Raw genomic sequence first — 27809 nt, 5'->3', positions numbered from 1 at the left:
ATTTCTTGAATGTGGTTTTGAGCACCTTGAGGGGTGCAGTTTTTAGAATGGTGTCACACTTGGGTATTTTCTGTCATATAGACCCTTCAAAATGACTTCAAATGAGATGTGGTCCCTGAAAAAAAATGGTGTTGTAAAAATGAGAAATTGCTGGTCAATTTTTAACCCTTATAACTCAATAACAAAAAAAAATTTGGTTCCAAAATTGTGCTGATGTAAAGTAGACATGTGGGAAATGTTACTTATTAAGTATTTTGCGTGACATATGTCTGTGATTTAAGGGCATAAAAAGTTGGAAAATTGCGAAATTTTCAAAATTTTCGCCAAATATCCATTTTTTTAACAAGTAAACGCAAGTTATATCGAAGAAATTTTACCACTATCATGAAGTACAATATGTCACGAGAAAACAATGTCAGAATCGCCAAGATCCGTTGAAGCGTTCCAGAGTTATAACCTCATAAAGGGACAGTGGTCAGAATTGTAAAAATTCGCCTGGTCATTAACGTGCAAACCACCCTTGGGGGTGAAGGGGTTAACACCAAAAATACCGAAAAAAATCTACAAGTTGCAAAGCTGCCAGTATGGCACCACGTTTTCCGATATCAATGTCTGCTCTATTTCTTCTAGCTAAAGCTTCACCTCACAAATGTCTTAACCTGCCAGCCTCCTGCACATAACACTGAGAGCTCTTTGCTGCTCTTTAAGTTTCATTTCAGGTTCAAACTTCAGGAGGAAGAAGCAGAGTTCCCATTATTACCAGTTTTATGTCATGAGTGAATTTAGGGATTGGGAAGAACAGGAAGTTTGGGAGGTATGACCTCAGTCACTAGCTGAAGAGCAGGAAGTGATATCAGATAAGGGAGCTTCATTTTGTCAGTATGTTCTCTACAGTCTAGTAAATTGCCAGCATTTTTTTTTATTAAGACCTTATAATATACAAAGCACCATTAGAATTTGTATTGAAGACAACAAAGTGAGATAATTAACTGCTGTGATATGTTGCTTGATCTCAGTAATTCCTTTTTCTAATTGTTAAATTTTTCAGAATTTCACTTTTAAGGGGTTTTTGACATTTAAAGAAGAAACAAAATGGCAGTCTGTTGAATGAATTAGACTGTGAAATGAACATAGCTACTTTATATACAGTATGTGTTGAGAATGAAGGGCCTGAAAGTGAGGATCCTAGATGTGAGGGTCATATATTTGCAGCCAGAGCTAATGTTGTGACTTCACATTTCTTACCTCATACCCTATTAATGTTGGAATCTATTGGGTTATTTTAAACTATTATCATCTTTATATCTGTGAGGTTATCAATCCAAAATAATCAGAGTCATGAGCACCACTTCATCTTATCCTATGGTCCTAGATGCCTTCTGCCAAACCTCATGTTGATCCAAGAAGGTAATAACAATATATGCCCTATTAGCTTAAGAAAGACCTTGAGTAGCCATGGTGTTACATTTCTGTGGTGTTTGAGAATACAATGACATTAGAAAACATTTCATATTGTCTCAATCAGTTATATGGGTGGGAAATCACATCTATGATTATTTTCACAGGACAAGTGTAGGTGAGGAATGTACGCTGTTGAGAAATTATTACGGAGCGGGAAGAGGTCACTGTCTTATACAGGACTTTGTGAAATAAAATGTGGCCAAATTATGATGGCTTTTTAAAATATTTTATCTGGTAATCTTAAAAAATTCTTGTCTAATTTAGTTATGATAGCCATGGCCATTGAAGCAAGAGAGACTGATGTTGGCTTGATCTCATGTCCTACTGCTTTGACAGCTTAATGAAACTTTCCGCTTCTCACCTGGGAGATAATGAGTGGAAGAGGTGGGGACTGGGAGTGTGCAGCATGAAAACACAGGGTAGATCTGTGCTTCTGCGTTAATTTATATTGAATGTAGTAATGTAAGAAGTAGTGTTGAGCGATACCGTCCGATACTTGAAAGTATCGGTATCGGAAAGTATCGGCCGATACCGGCAAAGTATCGGATCTAATCCGATACCGATACCCGATACCAATACAAGTCAATGGGACTCAAGTATCGGACGGTATCCCTGATGGTTCCCAGGGTCTGAAGGAGAGGAAACTCTCCTTCAGGCCCTGGGATCCATATTAATGTGTAAAATAAAGAATTAAAATAAAAAATATTGCTATACTCACCTCTCCGACGCAGCCTGGACCTCACCGAGGGAACCGGCCGCATTCTTTGCTTAAAATGCGCGCGTTTACTTCCTTCCGTGACGTCACGGCTTGTGATTGGTCGCGTGCCGCCCATGTGGCCGCGACGCGACCAATCACAGCAAGCCGTGACGTAATTTTCAGGTCCTCAATGCCTAATTCTAGGCATTCAGGATTTTAAAATTACGTTCCGACTTGTGATTGGCCGCGTCGCGGTCACATGGGCGACGCGACCAATCACAAGCCGTGACGTCACGGGAGGCAGGAAACGTGCGCATTTTAAAATTATGTCACGGCTTGTGATTGGTTGCGTGCCGCCCATGTGACCGCGACACGACCAATCACAGCAAGCCGTGACATAATTTCAGGTCCTGTATGCCTAATTCTGCATTCAGGACCTGAAAATTACGTCACGGCTTGCTGTGATTGGTCGCGTCGCGGTCACATGGGCGGCACGCAACCAATCACAAGCCGTGACATCACGGAAGGAAGTAAACGCGCGCATTTTAAGCAAAGAACGCTGCCGGTTCCCTCGGTGAGGTCCAGGCTGCGTCGGAGAGGTGAGTATAGCAATATTTTTTATTTTAATTCTTTATTTTACACATTAATGTTGTTTCGATACCGATACCCGATACCACAAAAGTATCGGATCTCGGTATCGGAATTCCGATACCCGCAAGTATCGGCCGATACCCGATACTTGCGGTATCGGAATGCTCAACACTAGTAAGAAGAGATCTAAGATGAATTCTGGTGTGTAACGAATCAGGAGGAGAATAGAAACAGCAACTGAGGTGAATCCCTGCGCAGCCTTTTCCTCAATGGGTTGTGGCTATCTGTGTTCAGGGACACAGACTACAAGCAGTTGATTTTTTCAGTTGCAAACTAAAACTTTGCAAGCAGCTATTTTCTCCTCTTGCAGATCAACGCTTTAGAAGCAGGCATGTCCTCTTCTAACAGACTAAGACTATGTTGACCTGACATTTTAGCCACACATCAGCAGCTCTGTCGGGGCTAACATCTGGAGCCTTGAAAAATGGATTTCGGGAGTATCCATTGATGGGGCCATTGACTTTAATAAAGCAGACAAAATAACTTTGTACTCTGTCGCACATCATTTTCGGCAGTACCAACTTACTTGATGCAGGCACCAAAACATGGTCAATGTTTTTTGTAGATACATTTTTTAAAAACAAGACCTTTAAAGTTCACAGGGGCTAGTGCTCCAATTTCCTTTATACAAGCTTTGTTAAATCTTCCTGTGCTGCAAAATAGGTTGGTGCTTTAAAAATAACACTAAATTACTTACGTAATAATACTTCACTGTATGCAAGTTATATCGGATCTATTGTGGTATGGAAACTTGTTGTAGTTGCCTCAGCAAAAATGGTCTTTACAAAAGAATATTTTATTCTGAAATGACAATTTTCTGCAAAGGAAAATATAATAGCTGCCATAAATGTGCACACAACCAGTTTAAATGTATTTGGTAGTTGAAATGATGAAGCTTTTCAGTTGCTGCTTCTCACTGTACCATGGCTGGGAACATTGCTTCAGCTCTAAAAAGCTTAATTCAGAAGAACCAGAGATTTAAAAATAGATTTCAAAAACTGCTAAAAATGAAATATTGTTCCACTGATTATGACACTGTATATGAGAAAATGGGAAACTCAACTTTAAGAAAATCAAAAAAAGTACTTTTTTAAAAATAACCATTCGGTTACGTCTTTTAGCATCAATGGATTTCTTACTGAGTAAAGGACACAGTAGTAAAAAATCAATAGCATGTGGTTTACAAATTACCCTTCACCGCCTTCAGTGGGCAACATTACAGAAATTCAAACTTTAGGGGCTCATGCATACAACCGTATGCATGAGTGAGGGAGGGTGTTTTCAGGGTGATGTGCAGTGTTAGTTTTCCACCAAAATTAACATTTTGCAATTAGCCCAAAAAGTTCTACGTTCATGTCATCTGACCAAAGCACCTTCCTCCACATTCTAGTAGTGTCTCCTGCAAAAGGAACTTCTTCTGCCTTGCTTTCAAAGATGGCTTTCTTCTTGCCATTGTTCCATAAAAGCCAGATTTGTGGCGTATAAGACTTATAGTTGTCCTGTGGACAGATTCTCCCACCTGATCTCTGCAGCTCCTCCAGAGTGAGCATGGGTCTCTTGGCTCCTTCCCTAATTGGTCTTTTCCATACTTGGGAGGTCAGTTTAGGTGGACTGCCATGTCGGGGTAGGTTTGCAGTTGTGCCATACTCCTTCCATTTTCAAATGATGGATTGAACAGAGCTCAATGAGAGCTTGGGGTATCTTTTTATAGCCTATCTCTGCTTTACTCGTCCTTACAAGTTTATACCTGACCTGTCTGATGTGTTCCTGTCATGAATGTGCTGCATACTGCTGGGACCTGTGGTACATCGGAGATTAGAAGATCATAGTGTTTAGCTGAGCACAGGTCCTCTTTAAATCTACACGATCATTCATGAGTTAACAGGTTTCTTGTGTCATGGAAAGGGTTTAGAGTTCCTCATGGTCTATTGGCTGTGCTGCTTATTGGAATCACACCCTTCCATTATATAAATCTGTGTCTGGCTTTCATCCATGTGAGCAATAGAATCTTCAATCTCTTCTTGGCTTCAGTGGAGAAAGTGTTCCGGAGAGTCGCTCTAGTTGTCTTGAGACTGTTGCATGCAGTTGTTGTGAACACCTCTACTCTCCCCTTCTGGCGTTCTTTCATGTTGCTTTTCTGCCTCTTTACCGTGTACCTATCTTTCCTTTGTATTTTATCCTTTGTGTCTGTTGTTTGATTGTTCCTTGGTTTCCCACTGTCTATCCAGCCAGTGTTAACCTTTTTCTCCTGCCTCTTTCCTCCTTGGGGGAGGATGGGAGATGGGAGTTGTGTAGGATTTCATAGGAGCAAAGAGAGGCATGTGAACCCGGCATCTCCACCTTCAGGTGTAACCCCGGGGTTAGAGTTAAACTATGGCCCCCTAGATTAAGGATCAGTATAGGGTCCCTCCTCCCAGTCTTTCTTATGGTTATAGCATGACAGTTCCTTGGTTTTCATGATGTTGTTTGATCCCTAATGTTCTCAAACAAGCCTATGAGGCCTTCACAGAACATATGTTGTTATGCTGAGAATAAATTACACACAGGTGGACTCAATTTACTAATTATGTTACTTTTCGGGGTAATTAGTCACTCTGGATTTTATCTACAGATATCAGGCTACAGAGAACTGAATACAAATGCACATCATCATTTTCAGATTTATATTTTTAAAATAATTAGAAAACCATGTATAATTTCCTTTCCAATGCACAAACACTTGCTACTTTGTGTTAGTATGTCTCTTAAAATCCTAATAAAATACACTGAAGTTTGTAGGGGAAATGAGAAAAAATGTAGAAATGTTCATATGGGTATGAGTACTTTCCAAAGGGACTGTATAGAAATATATATGTATAGCATGTATAAATATAAATATATATATATATATATATATATATATATATATATATACATATATATATATATATATATATATATATATATATATATATATATATATAGGCTTGAGAAAGGCTCAGTTGAGCCGAAACGTTGCATATGGAGATGTGGGTCTAATAAACACCTACACATTGTCTCAAAAGACTATGGAGTGCTGCCTGCTTTTGTGAAGTATATATATATATATATATATATATATATATATATATATATATACACTCACTGGCCACTTTATTAGGTACACCTGTCCAACTTCTTGTTAACACTTAATTTCTAATCAGCCAATCACATGGCGGCAACTCAGTGCATTTAGGCATGTAGACATGGTCAAGACAATCTCCTGCAGTTCAAACTGAGCATCAGTATGGGGAAGAAAGGTGATTTGAGTGCCTTTGAACGTGGCATGGTTGTTGGTGCCAGAAGGGCTGGTCTGAGTATTTCAGAAACTGCTGATCTACTGGGATTTTCGCGCACAACCATCTCTAGGGTTTACAGAGAATGGTCCGAAAAAGAAAAAAAATCCAGTGAGCGGCAGTTCTGTGGGCGGAAATGCCTTGTTGATGCCAGAGGTCAGAGGAGAATGGGCAGACTGGTTCGAGCTGATAGAAAGGCAACAGTGACTCAAATCGCCACCCGTTACAACCAAGGTAGGCCTAAGAGCATCTCTGAACGCACAGTGCGTCGAACTTTGAGGCAGATGGGCTACAGCAGCAGAAGACCACACCGGGTACCACTCCTTTCAGCTAAGAACAGGAAACTGAGGCTACAATTTGTACAAGCTCATCGAAATTGGACAGTAGAAGATTGGAAAAACGTTGCTTGGTCAGATGAGTCTCGATTTCTGCTGCGACATTCGGATGGTAGGGTCAGAATTTGGCGTAAACAACATGAAAGCATGGATCCATCCTGCCTTGTATGGAGCATCTTTGGGATGTGCAGCCGACAAATCTGCGGCAACTGTGTGATGCCATCATGTCAATATGGACCAAAATCTCTGAGGAATGCTTCCAGCACCTTGTTGAATCTATGCCACGAAGAATTGAGGCAGTTCTGAAGGCAAAAGGGGGTCCAACCCGTTACTAGCATGGTGTACCTAATAAAGTGGCCGGTGAGTGTACAGTACAGACTAAAAGCTCATCAAGAGAATGCCAAGAGTGTACAAAGCAGTCATCAAAGCAAAAGGTGGCTACTTTGAAGGACCTAGAATATAAGACATAATATCAGTTGTTTCACACTTTTTTGTTAATTATATAATTCCACATGTGTTAATTCATAGTTCTGATGCCTTTAGTGTGAATGTACAATTTTCATAGTCATGAAGATACAGAAAAATCTTTAAATGAGAAGGTGTGTCCAAACGTTTGGTCTGTACTGTATATATACAGTATATAGGTATAGATAGTATGTGTGTATATATATATATACAGGGCCGGCTCCAGGTTTTTGAGGGCCCCGGGCGAACGAGTCTCAGTGGGCCCCCCCCCCCCCCTTAACACATACCACGATTCATGATGCACAGATAAGAAATAATAAAGTATAGTACAATGCCAGATTTAACTTCTTACGTGATGCAGCATATAACCCACAGCCCGTGACGCAGCATATAACGCACAGCCCGTGACGCAGCATATAACGCACAGCCCGTGACGCAGCATATAACGCACAGCCCGTGACGCAGCATATAACGCACAGCCCGTGACGCAGCATATAACGCACAGCCCGTGACGCAGCATATAACGCACAGCCCACGTGCAGTATATAACACACAGCCCACGCGCAGTATATAACACACAGCCCACGTAGTAATAGCACAGCCCCGTGACGTAGTATATAAAATAAGGCAACACCTAAAATGGGTGACACTGGCTGTCTGACTGAGATCAGATTTTGAAAGTAAAAGGGTCAGTGCTCGGTCACGTCACGCAGCAGACAGGCTCAGCAGCAGGCTGCATCCCATATTCCTCCCCCCTGCAAAGTGCAGACGAGTCACTGACTCACGCACTGCTTCGCCGGCCCGTCCATCGCCCTCGTTGTGGACACAGCAGGAGAGGGTACACTGTCCTCACTGCAGCTGCTGCTCGTCTTCTCCTGCTTGGCGCTGCCGCCTGCCGCTGCTGGCCTGGACCTGTCCTCATGTCCTGGATGGTGGATGTTGGAGCTGGACGACGTGGGGCTCTCTCTGTCTTCTTGCTGTTAGGATGATGAGCCGACCGGAAGTAACAGGAGATGACCCAGCGTCGCCCGGAAGTGTATTGTGAGTGTATCCATGGTGAGGGGGGCCGGCGGAGATGAGTATTGCTGCTGCTATTGCAGCTGCGCAGTGCCAGGCGCTGGCGAAACGGCTCAGCCTCAGACAGAGCTCTGACTGTGCCCCCTGCAGCCGAGGCACCGTCGAGCGCCGGGGGTGATGTCGGATGAGTCACAGACAGTCACACACACAGCAGAGATGTAGTGAGTGTACTACCATAAATGGGCCCCCCCGTCTCACCAGGGCCCCGGCACTTGCCCGGGTACGCCGGGTGCTGACGCCGGCCCTGTGTATATATATATATATATATATATATATATATATATATACACTCACCGGCCACTTTATTAGGTACACCTGTCCAACTTCTTGTTAACACTTAATTTCTAATCAGCCAATCACATGGCGGCAACTCAGTGCATTTAGGCATGTAGACATGGTCAAGACAATCTCCTGCAGTTCAAACCGAGCATCAGTATGGGGAAGAAAGGTGATTTGAGTGCCTTTGAACGTGGCATGGTTGTTGGTGCCAGAAGGGCTGGTCTGAGTATTTCAGAAACTGCTGATCTACTGGGATTTTCACGCACAACCATCTCTAGGGTTTACAGAGAATGGCCCGAAAAAGAAAAAAAATCCAGTGAGCGGCAGTTCTGTGGGCGGAAATGCCTTGTTGATGCCAGAGGTCAGAGGAGAATGGGCAGACTGGTTCGAGCTGATAGAAAGGCAACAGTGACTCAAATCGCCACCCGTTACAACCAAGGTAGGCCTAAGAGCATCTCTGAACGCACAGTGCGTCGAACTTTGAGGCAGATGGGCTACAGCAGCAGAAGACCACACCGGGTACCACTCCTTTCAGCTAAGAACAGGAAACTGAGGCTACAATTTGTACAAGCTCATCGAAATTGGACAGTAGAAGATTGGAAAAACGTTGCTTGGTCTGATGAGTCTCGATTTCTGCTGCGACATTCGGATGGTAGGGTCAGAATTTGGTGTAAACAACATGAAAGCATGGATCCATCCTGCCTTGTATGGAGCATCTTTGGGATGTGCAGCCGACAAATCTGCGGCAACTGTGTGATGCCATCATGTCAATATGGACCAAAATCTCTGAGGAATGCTTCCAGCACCTTGTTGAATCTATGCCACGAAGAATTGAGGCAGTTCTGAAGGCAAAAGGGGGTCCAACCCGTTACTAGCATGGTGTACCTAATAAAGTGGCCGGTGAGTGTATATATATATATATATATATATATATACATACATACATATGTACATATATATACTATATATATATCTCTACTATGTAATTGTCTAAGGGATACTTCCGTCTGTCTCTGTCCCGGATATTCATTGGTCGCGGCCTCTGTCTGTCATGGAAATCCAAGTCGCTGATTGGTCGTGGCAAAACGCCCACGACCATTGCCACGACCAATCAGTGACGGGCACAGTCCGGCGGCAACATGGCCGCTCATTCCTCCCCGCAGTCAGTGGCGCCTCCATACTCCCCTCCAGTCAGCGCTCACACAGGGTTAATGGCAGCGTTAACCGACCACGCTATGCCGCGGTGTAACGCACTTGGTAAACGCTGCTATTAACCCTGTGTGACCAACGTTTTACTATTGATGCCTCCTATGCGGCATCAATAGTAAAAATATCTAATGTTAAAAATAATTTAAAAAATAAAAAATCGTTATATACTCACTGTCCGTCGGCCCCTCGGATCCACAACAGGCCTTTCCCGCTCGCGACGCTCCGGTAACCGGTCCATGCTGCGATCTTACGAGATGATGACTTAGTGGTCTCGCGAGACTGCTACGTCATCATCTCGCGAGACCGCAATGCACTCTTGAGACCGGACCGTGCGAGAAGCGTCGGTAACTGCTTCGCTTGGATCCGGGGGCTCCGGAAGGTGAGTATATAACTATTTTTTATTTTAATTCTTTTTTTTAACAGGGATATGATGCCCACATTGCTATATACTACGTGGGCTGGGCAATATACTACATGGGCTGTGCAATATAATACATGGGCTGTGCTATATACTACGTGGGCTGTGCTATATACTATGTGACTGGGCAATATACTACGTGACTGGGCAATATACTACGTGGCTGGGCAATATACTACATACTACGTGGCTGGGCAATATACGGCATGGCTCTGTGCTGTATACTACGTGGCTGGGCAATATACTACGTGGCTGAGCAATATACTATGTCACTGGGCAATATACTACGTGGCTGGGCAATATACTACGTGGCTGGGCAATATACTACGTGGCTGTGCTATATACTACGTGGACATGCATATTCTAGAATACCCGATGCGTTAGAATCGGGCCACCATCTAGTGTATATATATATATATATATATATATATATATATATATATATATATATATATATATATATATATATATATATATATATGTATACATGTATATGTATAGCACCATGATATATTTTGCTTCATTACTTCCACCCATTGTAGACTTGGGGGGAATACCCTCATCTTTTGAAGTTCATATTTCAGGTCATTTACTTCAAACACCAGGCTCATAATATAATTTTCTTCACAGTGGACTATGTACTCAGATCACAGGAGAATGGATTGAATTCCTCAAAGTTAAGATGTATATGCAAGAAATGTAATATGGGTTTAATTGAACACATCTGCAAATAGTGTTCTTTCTGACTTATTCATGATGCACACCAGATGTCTGTTTTAACATTTGGTAGAGGACCAGGATGCTGTTGCCATGATGATCACATGACACATTTCAGCATCATGTATTGTATTCAGAAACATGGGAATTTTTTACATGCGGACACGTCATTCATGTTTTAAGACTGCACAAGTATTTTGTGACACAAACCATAGACACTATATGAAACATAGGGTTGCGTCTCCAAGTTTTTTTTGTAAGATTTTCTTACAGTGAAGGAAATAATTATTTGATCCCTTGCTGATTTTGTACGTTTGCCCACTGACAAAGACATGAACAGTCTATAATTTTAAGGATTGGTTAATTTTAACATTGAGAGATAGAATATCAAAAATAAAATCCAGAAAATCATATGGTATAAAGTATATAAATTTATTAGCATTTTGAAGTGAAAAATACAGTAAATATGCGATCTCCTACCAACCATTAAGAGTTCTGGCTCCTACAGACCAGATAGATGCTCTTAATCAGCTCGTTGCCTGCAGTAAGATAGTTGTTTTACATAGTCACCTTTATAAAAGACTCCTGTCCACAGACTCAATTAATCAGTCAGACTCTAACCTCTACAACATGGGCAACCTTTATAAGGATGTCAGGGACAAGGTCATAGACCTGCACAAAGCTGGAATGGGCTACAAAACCATAAGTAAGACTCTGGGTGAGAAGGAGACAACTGTTGGTGCAATAGTAAGAAAATGGAAGAAATACAAAATGACTGTCAATCGACATCAATCTGGGTCACCATGCAAAATCTCACCTCGTGGGGTATCCTTGATCATGAGGAAAGTGAGAGATCAGCCTAAAACTACACGGGGGAACTTGTTAATGATCTCAAGGCAGCTGGGACCACAGTCACCAAGAAAACTATTGGTAACACATTACGCTGTAAAGGTTTACAATCCTTCAATGCCCACAAGGTTCCCCTGCTCAAGAAGGCACATGTGCAGACCCATCTGAAATTTGCCAGTGATCACCTGGATGATTCTGTGAGTGATTGGGAGAAGGTCCTGTGGTCAGATGATACAAAAATTGAGGTCTTTGACATTAACTCCACTCGCCGTGTTTGGAGGAAGAGAAATGCTGCCTATAACCTAAAGAACACCGTCCCCACTGTCAAGCATGGAAGTGGAAACATTATGTTTTGGGGGTGTTTCTCTGCTAAGGGCACGGAACTATTTCACCGTATCAATGGTAGAATGGATGGAGCCATGTCCCGTAAAATCCTGAGTGACAACCTTCTTCCCTCTGCCATGACATTAAAAAGTGGGTTGTGGCTGGGTCTTCCAGCAAGACAGTGACCTAAAACATACAGCCAAGGAAACAAAAGAGTGGCTAAAAAAAAGCACATTAAGGTCATGGAGTGGCCTAGCCAGTCTCTAGACCTTAATCCCATAGGAAATTTATGGAAGCAGTTGAAGCTCCGAGTTGCCAAGTGACAGCCTCAAAATCTTAATGATTTAGAGATGATCTGCAAAGAGGAGTGGACCAAAATTCCTCCTGACATGTGCACAAACCTCATCATCAACTACAAAAAACATCTGACTGCTGTGCTGTGCTTGCAAAGGTTTTTGCCACCAAGTTTTAAAGGGAATTTGTCACTCCAAAAATCGTATATGAGCTAAGACCATCGGCATCAGGGGCTTATCTACAGCATTCTGTAATGTCAATCCTTGTCCTGGTCACGTAATCCTTGTCCTGGCCACAGATCACTGTTCTGGCCAATGAAATGGGACATGCGAATAAATTCATACCAACTCTACAACTGACCCAGCAGACAGAAAAGTACAGGTAGCCCTAACTGTGAAACTGATGTGTTTTTATTATTCATATTGGAACATGGATACTATAGATTCAGACTGAAGACAGCCAAACCATGAACAGTTACATATGGTAACATGGAGTACAGCAACACATAGAAAACAAACTAGAACATGTGTTTTAGATTAGATTCCTCACTTTTACTCTGATGACAGCTTTACACCCCTTTGGTATTCTTTTAAGCAGAGTCTTCAGGTATGACATGGAATGACTTCTGCTGAACAAATATGCCTCGTCAAGAGTTCATTTGTCAAATCACCGGCCTTCAGAAAGTGTTTGTGATCATTATGTATGTTTTCCAGAGGCAGTGTTGGTACAAAGGTCCATATAGTCCGGAGCCCTTTTCCGCGACTGTTCTAGGTCAGCATATGGCAATAAACACTCAACTAAGAAAAGAAATGACAGGCCATCATTACTTTAAGACGTGAAGGTTAGTCAATCCAATACATTTCTAGAACCTTGAACATACGTACAGTACATACGCTCAAGTGCAGCCATGAAAACCTTACATTTGCTGTAGATGATAAGTTCATCAGAATTACTAGCCTCAAAAAATTCAAATTGACAGCACCTCAGAAAACAGCCCTCATAAATCATGCACAGACATCAAACCGTAGTCACATCTCAACATCAACTGTTAGATGGAATTGAGAAAGTAGGCCTGTATGATCGAATTGCTGCAAAGAAGCCAATACTCAAGACGTAAATAAGAAGAGACTTGTTTAGGCAAAGAAACACAAGGATATTTATATGTATATAAAAGTACTCCAAAAATGGCAGCGCATGAAATAAAGTGAAAAAAGTAGGATCCTTTTTGTCAACCAAATCAATAATGTTTCAGCTCTGTGGAGCATATCTGTGTATATGTATATAGATAGATAGTAAAGCAGAAGGTTCAACTTGAGCAGTGTATAGTCCCACAGGGCCCAATTCATAATTGCCTAAATGAATGTTAGTGATGGCGGAGCATCTTATTATCATGACTACTATTTGACTGCCTTGTCCCCTGATGATTCCCCTCTGGGATGAAACTCGTAGGGAGGTGGTCCTGAACAGGAATGGTCTATGGAGTCGTGTAATGATCCACTGGATTTCTGACTGATTGAATAGGAGGGTGCATCCTTCGTGTGGTGTCTTCATCATTTGGTGAGATTGTTCCATATTACTTTGTTATGCACCTCCATTCAGATGTGTAGGCATACTAAGGGTGATCATCAGTGGTACTGATTTTTTTCACGCTTTTGAGTATGGGTATGCCGGCACGGACTGTAGCACTGATATCTATGTAGATTTGTGCATCTGGTTTCCTTGCTGAACCTTTGTTGGGCTTATAATTGCTTTAGAAATATAGGAAACCAGCCTGTCCTGAATATTGTTGTTTGGATCTCTTTTAATAATCGGTCCATTGTTTGATTAACGATTGGTTAATACACATGTTTGTTTTTACATGTTGTGTCTTGTTATTTTAATAGATGTAATAAATATTATGTTTTAGGTTCCCTTCTTGCTATTTACATAAACATTTTTTGGGTAACCCCCCCCCCCTTTTTTTCTTTAAGTTTGGTTGGCTTTCAACCTTTTGCTATTTCTATCCATCATTTGGGGGCCACACAAAAATGATCACCTTGAAAATTATCCCGGTATATTTAGTCAAACAATTACGGTAACCCACCCTTAATGTGATGGCTGGAGCTGCTTCTCTTTGGTGCAGCTGTGATGTTAGGTGATACTGATCATGTTGCTTCTCACAGCTGCTTTTCCAGGTTTGTGTCGGCCATGAGAGTAGTCACTGAGAGCTGAGACAGCTGTATATACACCACATAGGAGACACTGGGACTGCTGTATATACATCACACAGGAGACTCTGAGACTACTATATCTATATCACATAGAGGATGCTGAGATAGCTGTTTATACATCACATAGGAGACACAGTGACTGTTGTATATACATCACATAGGAGATGCAGGGACTGCTGTATATACATCACACAGGATACACTGGGACTACTGTTTATACATCACACAGGAAACGATGGGACTGCTGTATATACATGACACAGGAGATGCTAGGACTGAAGTATATACATCACATAGGAGAAGCTGTTGATAAGCCCCCGATGTAACCTGAAAGATAAGAAAAACAAGTTATATTATACTCACCTGGGGGGGCGGTCCGCTGCAGTCGGGGTCCGATGGGCATCACAGGTCTGGGTCCGGCGCCTCCAATCTTCATGCGATGACGTTCTCTTTTTTGCTTACTGTCGCAGCTCCTGCGCAGGCGTACTTTATCTGCCCGCACCGGGAAAGGTCAGAGAGGCCCGATGCCTGCGCACTGCAGTAATTTATGCTGCCTTCAACAGGGCAAGTCAGTACACCTGTGCAGGAGCTGCAACAGAAGCAAGGAGAATGATGACACCGTAAGAAGATGGGAGGCGCTGGACCCGGACCTGCGACACCCATCGGAACTGAAGCGGGACCGCCCCTGGGTGTGTATAATCTAACTTGTTTTCTTATCTTTCAGGTTACATCGGGGGCTTATCTACAGCATTACAGAATGCTGTAGTTAAGCCCCTGATGGCGGTGGCCACAGTTTATGGGCCAAAATGAGGTGACAGATTCCCTTTCAAAAGCACAAAAGTTCAAATCTCCCCTTTTTGCCTCATTGAAAAAAAAATGCACATAATTGGTATCACTGCGTTCAGAAATGTCCCATCTATCAAAATATAAAAACAATTACCGTATGTACTTTAGTATAAGCCGAGAATTTCAGCCCATTTTTTAAGGCTGAAATTGCCCCTCTCGGCTTATACTCGAGTCATTCCCAGAGGTCGGCAGGGGAGGGGGAGCGGCAGCTGTCTAATAATACTCACCTGCTCCCGGTCCCTGGATGTCCCTCGTTCTCTGGGGGCTGACAGCTTCTTCCTGTATTGAGCGGTCACATGGTACCGCTCATTACAACAATGAATACGGACCCCACTCCACTCCCATAGGGGTGGAGCCGCATATTCATTACTGTAATGAGCGGTACCATGTGACCACTCAATACAGGAAGAAGCTGCCGGCGCATGGAGAACCAGGGACGTCCAGGGATCGCGCCAGGAGCAGGTGAGTATGGCGGGAGCAGTGTGCTATATTCACCTGTTCCTCATTCCACCATCGGCGCCACTGTGTCTTCTGCTTCCTCTGCAGTGACGCTCAGGTCAGAGGGCGCGATGACACAATTAGTGTGCGCGCCGGCCTCTGCCTGAGCGTCAGTGCAGAGGACGGGGAAGACACAGCGACGCTCGGCGGTGGAACGGAGGACAGGTGAATATAGCAAGTGCCGGGGGCCTGAGCAACGAGAGGTGAGTTTGTCATTTTTTTTTTTTTAAATCGCAGCAACAGCATATGGGGAATAATAGTCTATGGAGCATCTTATGGGGCCATGTACAGCGTTATATGGGGGCAAATATCTCTATGGAGCATCTTATGGGGCCATGTGCAGCATTATATGGGGCAAATATCTCTATGGAGCATCTTATGTGGCCATGTGCAGCATTATATGGGGCAAATATCTCTATGGAGCATCTTATGTGGCCATTTGCAGCATTATATGGGGCAAATATTTCTATGGAGCATCTTATGGGGCCATAGTCAGCATTTGTGCAGCATTACATGGGGCAAATGTGTCTGTGGAGCATCTTATGGGGTCATAATCAACATTTGTGCAGCATTATACGGGGCATATTTTAATATGGAGCATCTTATGGGGCCCATCATGAACTTTATGGAGCATTATATGGGGCGTATTTTGTATGGAGCATCTTATGGGGCCCATCATGAACTGTATGGAGCATTATAAGGGGCTCCTGATTCAATATGGATATTCAAAAACACTTAACCTACTGATGTCTCAATTAATTTTACTTTTATTGATATCTATTTTTATTTTTGACATTTACTGGTAGCTGCTGCATTTCCCATCCTAGGCTTATACTCGAGTCATTAAGTTTTCCCAGTTTTTTGTGGCAATATTAGGGGTCTCGGCTTATACTGGGGTCGGTTTATACTCGAGTATATGCGGTAATCAGATCGGTAAATGGATTAAGGAGAAAAAAATCTAAACGCCAGAATTACTTTTTATTGGCCACTGCAACATTGCAATAAAATGCAAAGAGAGGTGATCAAAAAGTCCTAAAAAAACCTTGACATTGGTATTGTCGACTACCCCCCTTTTTATTAAGTACCTTCCCAAGGGATCACCGACCCCTTTTCCTTCCAACCTCCGAATAACGACATGAGTCTCAAGTTGGATATAATTGGCCACAGCGGCCTTTATTATTACAAACAAAACATATAACCATAAACAGCTGGGAAGGGGTCCTTGAAGCTAAAATCTGGTGTCACCCATAGTATGAACAGGTGGACAAGAGATCAACCGTAGATTACTCTCAGCCGTTACCCCACAGGCTCGAGAGCACCAAAATACCCCGAAGGGTTACCATTGTCCACCTCCAACTTAGGAATCTGGCCCACCATTACCAAGATTCCCCCAGATCACCAGACCCGCAACCAAAACTTAAACCAACTGGAGAGTCCGTATCCCGACGGACCCCCCAGGCCAATTCAGCACCAACTCCAAGGACCCCTCCCCCCGCCACCATGAGGATACTTGATCCCCTCAAGTAACCGAAACCCCACCAACCTTAACCGCTATGGCCCGTTCGATTCCTGACTGCAACCCCAAAGCCCACAAATCCATGCCTACTGCGTTTAGATGAACCCCATCTCCCAAAAGAAATTGGTCACCGCCACGCTCCAACTCAAAATGGCGCACGGCCATTCCTCCGTTTCGCACAATAAAACCCGACACGGCCCGGTTCACCTTAATACGGGCTCTATTTATCTTGTCCACCGACCTGGCATGCCGCCAAACTGTACGAGGAACAATCTCGGACCACACAATCGACATCTCCCGAAACGAAGCCCATAACCGGAGCATGTCGTGCTTTATGTCCCGTATCAACTCCCGACAAGGGCGAATTCCCAAGTCGTTTCCCCCAACATGCAGAACCAAAATGTCCGGAGGCCTATCCAGCTGAATGCCTTTGTGTACCTCCTCCAGGACTCTGTTCCAACTTAAACCCCGAAACCCCAACCATCTGAGGACGGCCACGTCCCTGGAAAACCCAAGCTGTCTTCCATCCTGCCTGACGTCGGCCCGTCTCGCGCCCCAGTACACATATGAGTGGCCGACGATCCACACCAACAACGAGGATGAACCTGAAAAACAAAAACAACTTAGACAAAAGTCCACGCACACAAATTATCGACCGTTCCCCGATACTCAAGGCCTCACATAACTCCGATAGCGGCCAGATTCCCACCGCCCAATCCTCCGCACCACGTCCGGAGCTAAACCATTTCGCGCCGCCTCGGTGGCAGCCCCAATCCGAAAAGAATGGGAGGCGAACCTGGCCGCATCCACCCCGATGGCCTTTAAACACTGCCTAAAAACCGCTACAAACTGATACTTGGACAGGAAAGACCCATCCTCGTGACACAACAAAGGCCCATCACCACGCGGATGCAACCTAACAAAAGCCTGCCAGCAACGAATAGGACACATCACAGAACCAGGAACTGCGCCCAACACAACTTTTTTACCCCGCCCCATCTGATCTGTCTTAGATTTCCGAATCCAAAACTGCATTGACCCCTCGGAAACAAAAACGTCCACCGCCCACAGGCCCCCTTGACGAACCGTAGTGGGCGACACCAATTCCCCAATCCTCAACGCTCCATAAAAAGCCAACGAAAAGGCTAAGCGAAACAGCGCAACCTCAAAATTGGAAACGCATACATCACACAAACAAGCCCCCAACCGCTCCAACATTTCAAAGGACACCGGGCGCCTACAATCTCCTCGGCTGCCTGATCTTCTCAGCCCCTTCGCGGCCTGCTTTACCAGAAAGGACTTTGTCACGTCCTGAAAACCCCGAAGCCTGAAACCAAAGGCTAAAGCCGCAATCGTCCTATCCACCTTCGCTGCCGACCATCCCTGATCCGCCCCATATCTCAACCACAGTAACAACGCCCCCACCTGATCCAAACCCGAACTCCCGACACCACAAGCCGTCAGCCAACTTTCCCAACTGTTCCATACCGCCTGATAAACCGACCACGTACTCGGGGCTAAGGATGCTTGGATTAAAGGCTCTGCAGCCCGGACACCACGTTCCAGAGTTCCGCCGGGCATTCCAGGCCCGTCTCCTCGGCATACGGCGCCAGCGACCGGAAACGCTCCCACTGGAAATGAGACAAAGAATCGGCAATGCAATTAGTAACACCAGGCACATGCGAAGCTGTGAAATAAGCATTTAAGTGCAAACAAGACAAAACCAACTGCCGAAGCACTCTGACCACCGGGGGAGACGCCGTCGTCAAACTGTTAATGGCGCACACCACCGCCATATTATCACAGTGAAATCGCACCTTTTTGTTCCGAAATTCGTCGCCCCAAATCTGCACCGCCACTAAGATCGGAAAGATTTCCAACAACGTGATGTTCCGCACCAAACCCGTTTCAACCCAGGCTTCTGGCCACCTGGCCGCACACCAACGGCCCCCAAAAAAGGCCCCAAAACCAATACCGCCTGAAGCGTCAGTAAACAAGTCTAAATCAGCATTGGCCACTGCCTCCTCGATCATCAATGAACGCCCGTTGTAACAAGACAAAAAACGGTCCCAAACCTCCAAGTCAGCCTTGTGCTCAGCTGACAAACGCACAAAATGATGCGGGGCGGTGACCCCGGCCGTAGCACTGGCCAATCTACGTGAAAAAATTCTCCCCATGGGAATAATTCGACACGCAAAGTTCAACTTTCCCAAAAGCGACTGCACGTCACGCAGTGGCAATTTTTTCACACGCCGAGCTCGCGCTACTTCATCTCTCAATCCCAGCACTTTGTCCACTGGCAACCTAAACTCCCACTTCTCAGAATCGATGACAATGCCCAAAAAAGACAAGCTCGTACACGGGCCCTCAGTCTTGCCCGGTGCCAACGGGACCCCGAAGCGCTCCGCTACCCAAACAACTGTCCTTAACAGGACCTCACAACATTGAGACTGCTCCGGGCCTATACACAAGAAGTCATCCAAATAATGAATTATTGAGTCTAAACCGGACACATCCCGCACCGCCCACTCCAGAAAGGAACTGAAAGCCTCAAAATAAGCACACGACAGCGAACAGCCCATCGGCAAACATCGATCAACGTAAAACGCACCGTCCCAGTAACAGCCTAACAGCCTCACGCTATCGGGATGAACGGGCAACAAACGAAAGGCCGACTCGATATCAGTCTTAGCCAACAACGCTCCCTTACCGCAAATGCGCACCCACCTGGCTGCTTCATCAAACGAAGTATAAGCTACCGAACAGAGCTCCGGATCAATCCCATCGTTAACCGACCTCCCCTTCGGGTATGACAAATGCTGAATGAGCCGGAACTTATTCGGCTCCTTCTTGGGCACAACGCCCAGGGGGGACACAACCAAATCATCCAAAGGGGGAGTAAAAAACGGACCAGACATCCTACCTAACGCCACCTCTTTGCCTAACTTTTCAGACACCACCGAAGCGTGCAACCCTGCCGATTTTAGGTTCTTCAGCGTAGGCGGTATCACGAAACCCGGAGCCGGTATGGAAAAACCCACATCAAACCCGGCCCGAAGCAACTCCGCCCCCTCCCTATCAGGATACCTATTTAGATAGGGGGCCATCGCGTCCAACTTCACCGGAGTCGCCCCCTTTGGGATTACCCTCTGGCCTCCCTTTCTTCTTGAAATATTTGGAGGCTCCGTGGGAGGCACCATTGCAGTGCGAGCACAGATGCTTGAACTTGCAAGTCGCCCCGAACTTACATTGGCCCTCGTTGAACTGCCAACATACGCCATGCTTCTGGCTTCCGGATTGACCCGCCTGACCCCCGGCTCCCGCAGAGGAGCCCTGTCCAAAGCCTTGGCCGGAAGATCCGGCCCCCCCTTGAAAGGATTGACCGAACTTCGTCGGCGCCATTACACGTAACCACAAACCAATGTCATTCTGATCCCATCTGATCACTGGACGAACCGCCTTCCGCTGCCGGAACTGCTCATCGTATCGTAACCACGCTTGACCACCATAGGCCCTATGCGCCTCCCCTATGGAATCCATGTAGCAAAACAAGGCTGAGCAATTCTCAGGAGCCTTTTCGCCAATAACACTTGCCAAAATCGCAAATGCCTGAAGCCAGTTCATAAACGTCTGAGGAATAAGTCGCCAACGCCGCTTCTCCTCATCTTCCTTCTTACTATCCTCTTTCTTATTCTTGTCCAAGTTAAATTTCTCCAATGGTAACAGTGAAAATATCTCCACATACTCATCTTTCCAGATCTTCTCGCGCACTTCCTTCTTCAAGTGCGCCCCCAACGGTCCCTCAAAGCACACATATACCTCACCACGTGCCTTATCATCTAGCCGAACACCCCCTTCCTTCTCCTTTTCCGTTTGTACGGACACCGAGACCGGCTCAGCCGACCTACCCTGATCACCCAAACCGCTACCTGACAACGTTAACCCTGATTCGGCCGATCCAACCCAAGCTGACAAAGGGGACGGCCCCAACCTTCCGCTGCTCAACCGTGACAACAGCTCACGTACCCCCGATAACAATTCGCCCACCCCTTCCTGCGTCGCGTCCGCGCGTACCGTGACTCCCTCGCCGCGCTCCACACCCCCCCCAACCCGATCAACCGAAGTCATAATCGGCGTCGACCACGCCGGGGACAAACAAAACATAGAGTGGTTCTCACCAGGCTGCAGGGGCGCAGCGGTCCCCCCAGCCGCCGGCGTCGTCCCGCCGTCTCTTGCCTGCGAAGCCGTCTGAGCGTCCACCCGGATGTGGACCTCGCTCCTCACCGATCCAGCTGCTCCGCCACCAGCAGAGGGGACCGTGCCAACTCCGTCGTTCTGGAAGGCCGCCAGGAATCTGTCGTGCCCCGACCCGGACCTGCCGACCACAGCGCCACCATCTGTCGCCGTCCCCTGGAGTGGTGCAGGCCCGGTCGCAGTTGCATGAGGGGAATGGCGTACCCCGGCTGAGCCTGGCAGCCCCGCCGAGTCTGGGGCGCCGCCTGCTGCTGGAATGCTCCCCCGCCGTCTCGTGTTGCCGCCGGAACCAGGCCGCCCGGGACGGGCATAACCGCCGTGGCCCGCCGTGCTCACACCGCGCACTGCTGCTGTTCTGGCGCGCATGGGCCCACCCCCCCTGGCAGATGAGGGAGAGGGGCCAACTGCCGCCGCATGCCCCAGTGCGGCAGGTGGATTCCTCCCGGACCGCGGCCTGCTGGGGCGCCTGCAAGCAGGCACGCGGCCCGGAGGGTCCGGTGACGGGCTCCTGCGCCGCCGCTGGGGCGCCGGGGCAGCATCCGGTGACAGCCGCTGAGGGGGGTGCACGCGCCTAGAGCGCCGCTCACCAGGCCCAGCCGCCGATGGATCGGGGGAAACAGCTCCGCTGCCGCTCGGGCCTCCCAGGATGGATGCTAGCTGCCCTTCCAGCCAGCCGGGCGGCTGCGCTGCCGCCGCCGCCCGCAGCTGGGACAGAATCCGGTCGATGTCGGACATATTCACCGCAGGTACCAGCGTTCGTGACTGCTTCGGGTCCTGTAGAGCGGGAAGTGAACCGCTCCACCCCCGCTCCCATCATCCCCTTCCCCACCACTAACCCCTCCCCCTGGAACGAGCAACACGCCCCCAACCCCTTATCCCCTGCTCCAAAGCCCCTGTCATGGCGGCCTCCACGTACGCCGCCCGGGGGAGGGGGGGGCGGGCGGCTCGCTCCAGCCTGTCTATACGTTTGGTTATTGCGTACTCGTACTGACCTAGAGAATCATATAACGACGCCAGTTTTACCATATAGTGAACATGGTGAATAAAAAGCCCAAAAAACAATTAACCCAAAAAAACAATTGTGGAGTTGCACTTTTTTTTTGCAATTTTTTTTCCTGTTCTATGTTATGCCATATGGTAAAATGAATGGTGTCTTTCAAAAATACAACTCCTCCCTCAAAAAAAAAGCCCTAATATGGCTGTGTTGATGGAAAAATGAAAAAAGTTAAGGCTCTTGGAAAAAGGGGTGGAAAAAACGAAAGCGCAAAAATAGAATATCGCAAGGTCACTAAGGAGTTAAAAAAGGTGAAAACCAAGAACGAATAAGTAACAAATGAAAAACATTCGAAAAACGCCAAAAACTAGACATAAAAGGCACGAAGACAATGATGAATTGGGGCCATAGACTTTCTACTGAGCCCATAAACTATTCTGCGCATGCTTGTGCACAAGTTAAGTGTTTCTTCCCCAGGATGTAAATGATCAGTGTGGGTCTCGGGAACCACTTGAGGGGCTACAACATTTAAAAAATATTTTAATACTGTAATATCTGACACAGCAATATTTCATGGGCAGTTTTACAAAACGCAGAAAAAATCTGCTTTTTGACCCTAGTTAATTTTATGAAACATAAGCATTTCCTTGGCTATGTTGAATTGTCCGATGACGCTGTAAATTGATAATTAATTCGCACAGACTAATAACAAAGCAAGCCATTCACAACAGTAAAGATGCCAGCTAAGAAAGTGTCCACACCCAGATGCTCTTCTTGTAAGGTTTAAATAGTTTCTGGGTCATTGCAATTATGTCTCATAGACAAAATAGGTTCTGATATGTTAGCAACCGCTTACATAATGATTGCAATTTGTAGCTGCCTAGTTATATCATAGTCATCATTATATACTGGAGCTTTATGAGTCTACGCCATGTTATTCTTCTCTCACACCCTCAATAGCGTATGTATAGTAGCAAGTGAACACACTGATTTGAAAAAGTGCACCCCGCACATCAATTTTAGCGCTAGTAAAATGTTAAGTCTAGTCTGGTACAGTAATCTGCCGCGGATTTTAACTGTGCATGGAGGGCACTCTACTGAATATAGACCAAGTAGTAATACATTTCTAATGTAGTGAACTACCCAACTACTAATGCTTTAACAAGTCATATTTAACATAAAGCACTGATTATCACAATAATAACAGTGAATGACAGAGAAGAGCAGATTATTGTGGATTGTAGGAACCACCTATACCTCGTAAGGAGCCAGTGTTAGAATTTCTATATACTTGTACATCAACACTAAACAACCCAAAAATTGAATGGCCAATAGTACATTTTTTTCAGGCTCGGCCAACTTTAATTTAATGGTTATGGGGACCTTTAGTGTGCTTGCTGTTGTAGTATCAAGACTAGAGATTGGAAAATCTTTTGAAGTTCAAACTCAAACTTGTTGGCTTTGCTAAATTTTCTTAAAACATTTGATTTCTTTCAAATAAATTCACCGCAAATCTCAACACTGCAAAGCCTCTAATTGTCCAAAAATTATATGTATAACACTAGTAGGACTTCTAGGACTTTAATAAGCGCTTTTTGAACTCTTTAATGCAAACACAGCCTTATTAATGCCCAAGTGATCTCTACTATCTGGCTATGGGAAAATAGGGGTCTAATCTTTGAATATTGACTATTAAAAGTGTCCAAAAATGTATTCTTTAACAATAAAATAGTTGTTTTTAAATTTCTGGAATGTGGAGATTTTTCTTTTGTTTTTTTTGTATTTTTAAATTATGGCAGCCCGTCTGTCAACTCAGGAAGCACGCTTTCTCTGACACAAAGGCTTTGATTTCAGGAATTTATGAAAGAGTAGTATTTAATTTCAAGAATTTTGGAAAGAGGAATGTTAAACTGCCCTCCTTGTTTTCAGTGTGTAAAGAATAGTGAATAAACAACACTGATATTAAAGGGAACCTGTCACCTGAATTTGGCGGCCCGTCTGACACCGCAAAATACTTCCGGGACATAGTGCGCCGGCGCATGCGCACTAATGCTTTTCGGCTTTGCCCGCAGTTGGGCAAAGCATACTACCTCTCAAGGCAAGATTGCCTTGCGCATGCGTGTTCTACGGAGGAAAGCGAATCAACTTCAAGACAATATTGCGGCCAGCGGGAAAGGAAGGGGTGAATAAAAGACCCGAAAACACCGCCCATCAGACCGAAAAAAGGGCCCACCAAATTCAGGTGACAGGTTCCCTTTAAGGTTCTGTTACGCAGTATATCACAGTCACACTGACTCTGCAGGTACAGAACCTCCCTATCACTTGAAGCTTTGTATTATTATTCACAGATTCCTTCTTTAGTCAAGTCATGTTCATAGCTCTTCCTGGCTGTTTGTAGCCTGAGGCACAAAGGAAAGGTGGACTATAAATCAGCTTTGATTTTGCCCTTGCAGTCAAGAAAAATAGCTGTAAAATAAGTGAGGTTTTATCCTGAACTTATTGAACTTGACTCCTTTGCAATCTTGTGCTTATTGTTGAGCACAAATGCAGCGTGCAGTAACAAGTACATTGGGCATGGTTCAGAACCCATTTGTCACTGGTGGTGGCTGTGCTTGATGCCTTGCACTCTGATGCAGTAGTGAGCATATAGTTAAAAATGCTCAGCGTCAACACCAGCAGTTACTTTTTCCATGTGGCTGGATAGTTAATAGCGACTCCATGATAGAAAGCAATGAGGAGCACAGGAGTGTAGTTTGTAGTAAAAACAACTTTCTTACTTCAAAAGTAAATATGGCATTTGTGATATAAAGAGGAACATTCTTGAGGCATCAACGAAAAATGGGGAAAGATTTTGGCACAACCATCCAGGGATAAAATGGATTCTTTATTCAAACGTAGTTAAAACATTAAAAGGCGATGCTTCGTACCGAACGCGTTTCAGGTGTATACACACCCTTAGTCATAGGATAATGGGCATCAGTGGACATCACTGGACTATGACATAGTCATACTATGACGAAGGGGTGTGGAATACGCCAGAAATGCGTCAGTTTTTTAATTCTCCTCTCTATCGTTTTTTAATAGATTCAAGAACACAGGATTATTGAATTTTATTTACTGCATGGAAGTTCCGTTCACTCCTTTCCTACTTATTGTTGCTGTGTCGCACCAGCTATAGACATGGCACCCATCGGCTTGAGCCCTCCCATTGTTCTATGTGATCCAAGCATGGTAATCTCCTTTTTCCACTTTTCCAATTAGACTCCAGCATAGTTTCAATGTTAAAATTACAAATTTCAAATTATTTCAGTGACAAATAATTATATTATTTTTTTTGTTAGAACAATTGTTTGATGCACTTTATCTCTACCAAGCCAAAATATTTATTTTAGTCCAAATTCTTAGATTTCTTCTCAAATCACAAATCATCTTTGGAGCTTTTAACACACAAGTGTCTTAGCAGAAGTGAAGCTAGACTTGGCATATCCCAGATGGAAGCACCGTGGTTTAGTATTGTGATCATAGCTAGCGATCACATATTATTGCATATGTGCAGTTTTCTGTGGGTTTAAATAAAGTGATATAATGATTGACTTCCTGTAGTCTCAACATGGTAGAAAGTATTAGTGTCATCTGTACCAAACGCTTCACTGCTCCTCACGCGTCATGGGCACCATGATATGTGTTTTATTGCTACATACCTCCAACAGCTTGTCCCAGTTATTTTCAAGTAGGTAAATTAATAAAATGTGACCCAGATTACATGTGCTTCTGGGCTATCTCTCCATACATAATTCTTAAATAAGACATTCATTTCAAGGCAATTCTCAAGTAGAGGTATGACTTTTTGGCAGACTGAAGTTTTCAGTTGACGTTCATTGCTTCAGTCAATTTGCCATACAGTAATTTCTGAGAGGAGTTTAGCACAAAGGTCAAATGTTTCTTGTAAATGAGTTGAAACTATGTACTTCAGAGTGTTTCATTCTTCTACAAACCTCTTAAACTGAAGAAAGTTTCTACAAAGATTTTCAAGTGCAGTCTTTTATCTCTAGACTTTTCAGAATTTGTTTCTTAACTTATACAAGTTGTATGAGATGACAAAACGATCACTACTTTTTTGCTAAAACAGTGACACTTGTGTGCATATACAGTTAGGTCCAGAAATACTTGGACAGTGACTGAATCTTCGTGATGTTGGCCCTGCATGCCACTATTTTTCATTTAAAATGAAACAACTGAGATGCAATTTAAGTGTACACAAAAATATCCTGTGAAACATTTTAGGAATTGTAACCATTTTTCTGTAAAGCATCCTCATTTGTGGGGCTCAAGAGTAATTGGGCAAATTAACTTTACCATAATTAAAATGTTCATTTGTGATACTTTGTAGAGAATCCTGTGCAGGCAATGACTGGCTGAAGTCTAGAAACCATGGATGTCATCAAACGTTGGGTATCGTCCTTTGTGATGCTTTAAGTATTGAGTGCATTTACTGAACGTATATTTCAGTAGGCCAACATTTCGTGTTTTAAAATCATTTTTCAAGCTGGTGTTATAAAGTATTCTACTTTACTAAGATAATGACTTTTGGGTTTTCATTAGCTGTAAGCCATAATCATCAACATTAACGGAAATAAAAACTTGAAATAAATCACTCTGTTTGTAATGAGTCTAATGTTTGTAATTAGTCTATATAATATATGAGTTTCACTTTTTGTATTGAAGAGCTGAAATAAATTACTTTTTTGGTGATATTCTAATTTTGTGAAAGGCACCTGTATAAGACAAAAGCATTACTTATGAAGGAGCATTTTCATGACAAGTACTGTAGATGGCAATGTGGACAGGTGCCAAGTCCTGCAGGAGAATGAAAGTTATTCTTCAACTTCAATGAAGTTATTATATAATGAAGTCAATGTATACAATAACAATTAGAACACCAATTTCAAAAAAGTTGTGACACATTGGAAAATGTAAAGAAAAATGCTCCTCAGTGTAAAATGTTAAATACTTTGAATATCCCACCATCTAGAGTACATAATATCAACAAAAATTTGAGAGATTGTGGAGAAATCCATGTGCACAAGGGATAAAGTCGATGATCAATGTTGGATGCTCATGATCTATGGGACGTCAGGTGTCACTGTATCAAAAACAAGCATGATTCAGTTGTGCAAATCACTGCATTGGCTTAGGAAAACTTCCAGAAATCAATATCTGTAAAAACAATTTGACGTACAAACCACAAGTGCAAACAAAAGCTCTATCATGCAAAGAAGTTATATATCAACACAATCCAGAAAGACTGCCATCTTCTCTGGGCCAAAGCTCATTTAAAATAAACGAAGGCAAAATAAAAAATTGTTTTGTGATCAGATGAATCAAAATTTGAAATTCTTTA

At 44.2% G+C, this 27809-nt stretch overlaps 1 protein-coding gene and 1 long non-coding RNA gene across 2 annotated transcripts in view; both read left to right on the top strand.

The window, feature by feature from the left end:
- Positions 1-26837, top strand: part of LOC143804574 (uncharacterized) — a 32651-nt gene extending 5814 nt beyond the window's left edge. Inside the window, exons 2-3 of the long non-coding RNA XR_013221058.1 lie at positions 25493-25639; positions 26799-26837. This is a non-coding gene — a long non-coding RNA (uncharacterized LOC143804574). The remainder of the gene's footprint in view (positions 1-25492; positions 25640-26798) is intronic.
- SLC24A3 (solute carrier family 24 member 3) overlaps positions 1-27809 on the top strand; it is a 490808-nt gene that overhangs the window by 130278 nt on the left and 332721 nt on the right. The gene's annotated exons all lie outside the window — the stretch shown is intronic.

This window comes from Ranitomeya variabilis, chromosome 2, assembly GCF_051348905.1.
Source record: "Ranitomeya variabilis isolate aRanVar5 chromosome 2, aRanVar5.hap1, whole genome shotgun sequence".
Lineage (NCBI taxonomy): Eukaryota > Metazoa > Chordata > Amphibia > Anura > Dendrobatidae > Ranitomeya > Ranitomeya variabilis.
This window is presented reverse-complemented; position numbering and strand designations above follow the sequence as displayed.